The following is an 8,652-nucleotide window of genomic DNA, read 5'->3' on the forward strand; positions in this document are numbered from 1 at the left end:
CCCTCACCTTAACCCACCATGCCCTTCACCTTAAACTACCTCACATGTAACCGTCGACATGATGGCGACTCGCCCTCAAACAGGAGGCCAGTTGCTGTCATGTGACCAGATTTATGTGGATCCTCACCACATGAGTAATACCTGCTACATTTAATGAGACAGCTCCCACACTTTTCATTGACCTCTGCGTGTCTCCTCTTACCCATGCACCCTTGCTCTTGACTCATGATGAGGATAGATGACACAGTTTGACCCTGGAACAGATCATTTCTATTTCCATTACTTCCTATGGGAACGATTGAGGGTTGGGCCCACTTTGAGGGACCATAGAAAGTAGTTCCTTCATGTACGTGACTGCAAAAGACATTTGTGGCACCCTCTGTGGGTTGACATGAGGTACACCGGCACTATCTAATGAGATCCAATAGAAAAGCTGCATTACAATAATACGCACACTAATACACATGGTCAAGATGCTTTGGAAGACATGCTAGCTAGCATACAAGTAATACAGATATAGTCAACATAAGGGGGCATGTTTTGATGAATTTTCACCCTTTTGTGTGCAGGAATAGAAGAGTTAAGAGCTTAAAGAAATACATACGATTGAGAAAAATAAGGACATGCCAGCTAAAAACCGTGATTTGTGAGGCTGGATTAAGAGGGAGAAGAGATGGAGTGCGTGAGGGGACAACAACAGAGGACAGACTGAAGTCCTTCAAGCTCTTCTTCCTCCTGAATAATCACAGATTGGCCCAAATGTCGTTGGAGTGGAACATCGAGTCCTTGACGTGAGCCACAAAGTCACGGCAAACTCTGAGTGAATTCCCCCCCCCCCCCCCCCCCATTGAGAGATCGATGCTTCTCTGTTCCTCCACGGAACAAGCCAAAGCTGATTCCGTCCGGCAGCCGCCGATGTACAATTTCAGGGAAATAATACGAGAAGCATGATGGCGTTGGTCAGTATTGATTGGACTCTACTACTGTGTCTTTAGCTGAAACAAGCGCTCACTCTACTCTCTAATGGAAGCAGCAACATGATCTCATAGCCTCATGAGGAAGATGAGGTGACTTCAGTTTCACTATTGGTTTTCCACAACATACTTGCCACACAAATATGCTCATTTGTTATCATTTAAGTTGAACGTTATGACAACAAAGCACATAGTTATTATTGACATTATTGGCTTTGTCTTTGTATATTTAAAAATAATTGAAATTAAATAATTAAAGCACTTACTATACTATTGATAAGAAACTAAGTGTAATAACTACAACAAAAGCACTCAATAGCATAATACTTGCAATAGAACACTTTGGTTCCTGAAACACACCTCTTCAATAGACAATTTATTAGGGACCAGGGGCGGACGTACCATTAGGCAAACACAGGCAAATCTCGGGGCCCCCAAACGTCTCATTAAAAACTGATTATTGATTTTTTTTCTTTGCTTTAAAGTACATATTACTGTTCACGTGTTAATCTACCATGAAAGTTTCAACCACTCCTCCCTCCCTTCTCATGCAATGCACTATTCCATGCTGCTGCGCATGTGCAGATTGATTCAGGAAGACGGTAGTAAAACAAACTTGTTGCCGCGGTTTGGAGAAAAATTAAGCCGAGTTACCCCAGTGGGGCGGAGAAGAGGAGCAGGCAAGAGGAAAACAAACAGTTTTTATCAAAACTATCGAAGGTGTCAATTTGATTTCACAGCCACAACAAACGTGACAGCAGCAGCCCCGCTGTCACCGTGTCAGCCGTGGAGAATGGAGTAGCTCTAAAGATGAAGCTGAGAGTGACGCTTTTCATCACAAAGATGTTAGTATTAAGGCGGTCAACTATATTAAATGTTGCCTAACGTTCTTATCAATTACAGTAAAAGCACTGAGATGATTCACTTGTTAGGTAATAATAAACCCCCGGAGGATTTTAAGGACTTTAGCTGGCTCAGGAAATGAGACAATTTTCTCATATTCACACCTGGTAGTAAACATTCATGATAATGATAAACATTAATATTCAAAATCATTTAAAATCACAACAATAAATAAACAAAATAAAAAATACATTTTAAATAGAGTAAAGCTTTTGTCAGTGAAGTAAAGGGGTGTGGTGGGCCCCAATGACAGGGTTTGCCTTGGACCCCCAAATGACAAAATACGCCCATTACAGACACCTGCAATTTTGCCCCCTACAGATCTGAATAAGAAAACTGCAACCACATTAATAATACCTCTGAGCATTATTAGCTTCGTAGAGTGAGACATGTTGATACAGCCGAGGAGATCGTTCAGGTCCGTCTATTCGAGGACAAAGATTGTCAAAGACACGTTTCATCGCAGCACATCTTACGTCGCTGGATTCCGTGAGGGCAAACACAGCAGGTAGTCGCAGCTCTAATTAGCTAGGAAGTCTCTGGCGGAAGCGAGAAAAAAAGATGCCACAAAAAGGAATGTCTGCTCAGGACATTTTGTATGAGACAGAGAGAGACAATGTACGCGTATGCATTATGCTGCATTTGATTAAACACAACCGGAGTGTAATCAAGCTGATTTCCTTGAAAAATAAAAGATAAAGCACACTGACTGAGCTCATTGTGCTCCTTTTTTAATGGCTTATCTCCCGTGAAACATTTGGGAGAGGTGAAATGTTCAGACACATCGCGTCAACTGAATACTTAAGTAGTTTTTTTTATTGGCCAATAAAAATAAGAGTGCCAGAGAGACTATAAATAATGGTGGAAGGGCCTCACCACCAAATTGGTAAACTAGTTGATCTTGGATTGATCTTGGATACCATGGGAGTATAGAAGACAAAAAAAAAAACTTAGCTACATACGAGTTTGACCATATTCGAGTACAGGGCACATCTGCAAAATCCTGCACCAACGCCCTCTAGAAAACAACCTGTTGCACCACACTGAATTTGTGAGGGTTTGTTAGGATAACGGATGCCACGGGATGCCTATTCAGGCCCTTTCCCCAAAAAATTAAATTAACATTTGGACATTTTTAACTGTGATACAACTTGACTTCACCTACAGAGTAATTTTTGTGCAAAAAAGAAGTCAACCATTGTATGATAGCAACAGCAGCTCAACATTTCATGGGCAAAACTTTGATAATAAGTGACAGTGAATGTGACAATTTTGACATAAAAATTAGATAGCGGTGCAGGTCAGTGGTCAATCTTATTAGGATAAGTGTTGTAAAAAAAAAAAAAAGAGCCTGGAGTAGATCTTCTGATGCTTGTTGAGCTGGCATCCTGCAAGATTTGCATGCCGGCGGACTTTACAAAGGCATGTTTTGTGTATTTCGACGTTTTGAAGAAAACTACCTGTGAAAATGTACTGTGTATCTACACATCACCATTCTTGCTGATAATAGCTAACATTTCCGAGCATGTAAATACTTTAACAGTGTATCAGTGGGGGAACAATGTGGCCATAAATTGTACTCATTGTAATAAAATGGAAATCTCTCCCGCAGTAATATTTCCGAGTTGAAGCAAGCACGTCGCTGATGACTTTTTGCTGAACGCTGAGCATCCCTCACTCATGATGCTGACATTTTGACAGTGTGTTAATAAGATTTTAACATTCACGCAAGAGAGAGAGACAGCGACAGAGCGAAAGGAGGAGGAGAAGACACTGCAGCACCAAAGTGTGAGAAGAAGCGAGTTATGACTGTAGACTAATGAAGATATATGTTGCCAATAAACATCTGAGTGTGTGCACCATCAGGTATTCCTCATGTTGTGGGGACATGATGCGAGGGGACTTTGGAGCAGAACTTCACCGAATTGCTTCTAAAGTAGCTTGATGAATGCGAGCGGAACAAAAAGGGTTACACTTGTCAGATGCAATTTATTCCGACATTAGAGCGTGTACTGTGCGCTATTGTCCGTGTCGTCCCTTGGAGCCTACCTGCCATTACCGCGTCGCACTGCTTTTTAAGTGCGATTGCAAACAAGCGGGGGAATTGACGGTCATGACAAACAGGATGCCAGTCGAAAGATTTTTTATTTTTTATTTATCGCACTAAAAATATTTCTTGCTTGCGAACGCAGCCCAGTTAATCAGGAGACTGTCATAACATCTGAAAGTGGAATAAGAGCCTGGAGGATGGATATGCAGCAAGTAAACAATATTTATACTAGTGTGACTGTGTGAAATAAAGAGCTACCATAAATGCATTTTGGTCGGGGCGTTATCTGGAGAGATTCTGGTATTTCTCATTATAGCCATCCCTTGCTACATCGCGCCCTTACTCTATCGCAGTTTTTCAAATATTAATCAATTAATAACTGATCGCTGTTTCATGGTCAAATATGGCCAATTATTAGTTTAAAAAATGCAATATTTCAGTAAACTAATGTATTCATGGCCTAAATTAACAATTTTCAAGCGTAAAAATGAATGAAAATACAAATACAAGGCATTCAAAAGACGTGATATGAAGTGTAGTACAGTATCTGTGACTTGCTGCGTGCGATTTTAAGAAGTGGGGCCTGGGAAGTAAGGTGTGTGACGTCAGCTGGCTACAGTTGACCGTTAGCTGAGTGCTAGCAGCAGGTTAGCAGTGCAGAGAGTGGCCGACAGCAGCTCCTGTGTGAACGTTCACTGCATGTGTTCTCTGCTTTTTAATAAAGCCCTTGAAGTGCTTCATGAGTCTCTCCTTAACCATAAACAGCCGCAGTAGAGCAGTATCCTAGCTAGTTTCTAGGTGTCAGTAATGTTACATTGATGAGACAATAGCCACCAGGAAGTACGCTGTCAATGCTAACATGTGAGTCTCCCTTGTCTTATTCATGTATGATTATTTTCTATTATTATGTCTCCTCTTTTGGGTAATACACGTGTAAAGGTGACTATAGGGAGTTAGTTCATGTCTAGAGGGCTGTAATAGTGGTAAAATCCATATTAGAAGGTCATAAACAGGTTTTGTAATCTGTAACTAGGAAAATATTCCATTTATTAATATTGAATCCTACATCAGAGAAAGTGACTTATCGCGGTCTGGAACCAATTAACTGCCATAAACGAGGGGCAACTGTATATGAAACTTGCTTTTTTACTTGCAGATTGATGCTGGAATGCATGACAAAGTGGACCACATGGTCATTTATAAGCAAGTATACTGCACAACACAGCAGCAACAGAACCGATGTTGTAATAGTAGTATGGAGAAAACCGCTCCGCCTACATGAATAGCACATTCATTGTAAACAACAGTGCAGCAAGTGCAACACGCATGAGTTTCACAGCACCAGGTTTTTTAAAGCACATGCAGAGGTAGATAAAGCTGCTGGATGCTGAATGCAGATAATGTCAATAAAAACTACATCAGGAGGTTGCCTACAGCCACAGACATTAATGCCCATGCCAATGCAGACCATGCACTTTTTCTTCCTGCATTAAGTCCCTTACAATTGTACTGTTTATATTGCACACAAGCCCTAGAGAGCTGATGTAAGGAAGTGACGAACCTCAACTGTGTTGCTTTCCGTTTGCAATGCCTCCTAAAGACTCAGGTCTGTGTTGCTCTAATGCCACCTAAAAAATAAATAAAGGTGAGTGAATGGGGTAGGAAAAACAACACAGATCCATATTCATAATATTTCTATTCATTTGACATAGAACTCTACAAAAACTCTTGAGCCACTTTGAAGAATTTCTGTGTTCATTTTCAAGCTTTCCTTTGCATAATTACACACGTGCACGCGCACACACATCCTCATGCAAAATTAGAGTCTGAGGGCTTGTTTTTCATTAGCCTTGATCTGTGGGTGTTAAACAGGCTATGCAAATGTGCATCTTAACACACTCTCACACTGTTTATCTTCAGAAAAAACAAATAAGTCTATTTTTATTTTTTTATTGAGCCTTGTTGACCGGATATCGCTGTGTTGTCTGTGTTCAGTCTCCAACAAACAATGATATTGCAAACACGACCACAGACAATAATTACTTGGGAGGGCTAATTTCCCTTAAATCCAATTAAAAGCATGACAGAGCTGCACTTGTCTGAAAATTGCTCTACTTAAACCCTTCCAATTAATACTGCTTTTTCAAATGACACCTCGTGATTATAAGCAAGCCATGCGCACAAAGTTTTAACTTCGGAATTTACTTTTGCTTTACTTTTTCAACATACTCAAAGAGATCATCCACTGTGTTTTGGAGCGATGCGTCTTTAATTAGCAAAAAAAAAAAAAAAAAAAAAGCACTCTCATTATTCTCTCCTGAAGCATGGAGCTAAATAAAATCGAGCTGACTCATCATAAATCAAAGCCACCATCCTGGCCTCCAAAGGACAGCAGCAATAGGAACCTTAGAGACTTTTTTTTTTCTTCTTCCACCCTCCTTTGACCAGATCAATATCACCGTAATGAATTGTAATCAAACACACGCACACACACACACACACACAGGTGTTTTTCATGATTCTCACGCCATTTTGAAGTGTGGCAGCAGAATGGAGCTAATTGAACCACGCTGATAGCGCAGACGAGAAGAGAGCACTTTCAAAAGGTGATCTCTCCTGATTTGACTCTGCAAGGCTACAAGCAGACAGTTGGGAAGGCGGAGGTGCGTGTCGGCGGTGTGTACGCCGTGCAGGTGTGTGTTCTCACAGGTGTGTGTGTGTCAGGCGAGGCTCGAGGGGACGCAGCAGCGGCAGCTTCCCACTTTTCTTCCCCTTCCCTGAAAAATCAATTCAAGCTGCTGTACAGCTTCTCCCTCATCGTCGCGCCCTTTTTGCTTTCACCCTCTGGTCTTTCCTTTCTCGCTTTCATTTCATTTCATTTAAAAAGCATCACGTCTTCATTGATCTGCGGCATAATCAAACTGTTTATATTGATCATGCGTGTATCGGTTATGGCACTGATGCGGATAAAGTGCATTTAGGCTATATTGTCTTTCCGGACTTATTCGTTACATTCAAACCAGCATAACTGTAACGCCTCATTGATAGCCATTCACAATTGCAACCTGAGACAATTGTTATCATTTACAGCCGTCCTTCGCTATATCGCGGTTCCAATATCACTATATTGCTGTTTTTCCAAAAGTAATTAACAAATGATCGCTGTGTTCGTGGTTGACTATGTATGGCATATTATTAGTAAAAAAAGACAAGTTATAATATAACTTATTCCATATTATGTAGTATTCTTGTCCCTAGGCATCAGCAATTTTATGAGACATGACGTTAGATTACGTGACCTTTCACACTGCATGGAGACTGGCGCCAGCAGAGCCGAGCAGACACGCCAAGGCTGAGGCGGCGGACATGCCACGGCTGAGATCAAGTGGGGGAAAAAAACGCTCTCCTCTCACTCCGTGTGGAAGTGGTGAGTTCTTCTTTGTCCTTCTTCCCCACTCTGTTTGAAACACTTCCTTATGTTTACAATAAGTAAATTGGAGAGGCAAACTAATTCGCTCGGTAGCTTGCTATGCTAGCAGCAGCCGTCTGTTAGGTCCCTGCAGAGTTCTCCTAGCCTGCGCAATGTAACGTAAAAAAATAAGGGGAGTGTAGAGGTGACTATATGGGTGTTATTTCATGTCTAGAGGGCTCTAATAATGTTAACACCCATATTTACAAAGTCATACACAGGTTTTCTATGCTCTAACTTCAAAAATATTCCATTTATGAATATTGAATCCTACTTTGTGGAAATTCAGGTCTGGAACAATTTAATCGAGATAAATGAGGAACGTCTGTACTTAGTAAAATTATAGTAATGTAGACCACTGCTACCTTTGTACAGCAATTACCTGTACAGTTGTGAGGAGTAGTCAAAAAATGCTATGAAACTTTGTACAGGTGAGGCGCAGGTAACACTACAATAAGGTACACAAAATTACAATAGTCACCTAACCTACCTAACCCTAACCGTAACCACTATTCATTAGTTACTCATAGGTCCTCAGTAACTAGTCTAAATGTGTGTGCCTTAATTCCTCATTAACTACTCTACTCATTAGTTCCTCATTAACTATAGTCTAAAGCTATGTGCCTTAGTCATTAGTTCCTCATTAGTTCTTCATTAGTTCCTCAGTAACTACTGTATTTTTGTGTACCTTATTGTAAAGTGTGAGCGAGGCGCATAAACCAAGCAAGCAGCCGTGGAATTTTGGTGAGGATCTGGCTCAAGGTGCAAAAACAGGAAGATATTGGGATCAGTTAAAACAAACACCACCCACTTGTTCGCCATCCTCCGTGCAACAGGATGTACCCTGTGAACTAAAAGAGAGGACAACAAAACTGAAATATACGGCGCGCTAGAAATGTTTTTTTAAAATGTTTTTGTTAACTGCCATTAGGTTTTGGCGAGAATCCAGTTCTCAGATCAGATCAATCAGATATGTTGTTGTTATTGTGAAAGCATGACAGCAAACAAGGCAGCTTCTCCTTGTTCTCGGGCTCATTACTGACAACTACAGGACTAAAGGGGAACATTATTATGCTGCACATTTATGATTTGCTATCACGTATTTATAAATTAGTACTGACTTAGAGTGAATGAGATGTGTGTGGAAAAAACTGCCTATTGTCTGAGAGAAAAAAAAAGTAATGCACGCTGAATCACGAATATGCAGGAATCCCTCGTGACCTCATTTAAAGTGCTTGAAGAAAATGGGGAACAAA

The sequence above is a fragment of the Dunckerocampus dactyliophorus genome, chromosome 20 (assembly GCF_027744805.1).
Source record: "Dunckerocampus dactyliophorus isolate RoL2022-P2 chromosome 20, RoL_Ddac_1.1, whole genome shotgun sequence".
Taxonomy (NCBI): domain Eukaryota; kingdom Metazoa; phylum Chordata; class Actinopteri; order Syngnathiformes; family Syngnathidae; genus Dunckerocampus; species Dunckerocampus dactyliophorus.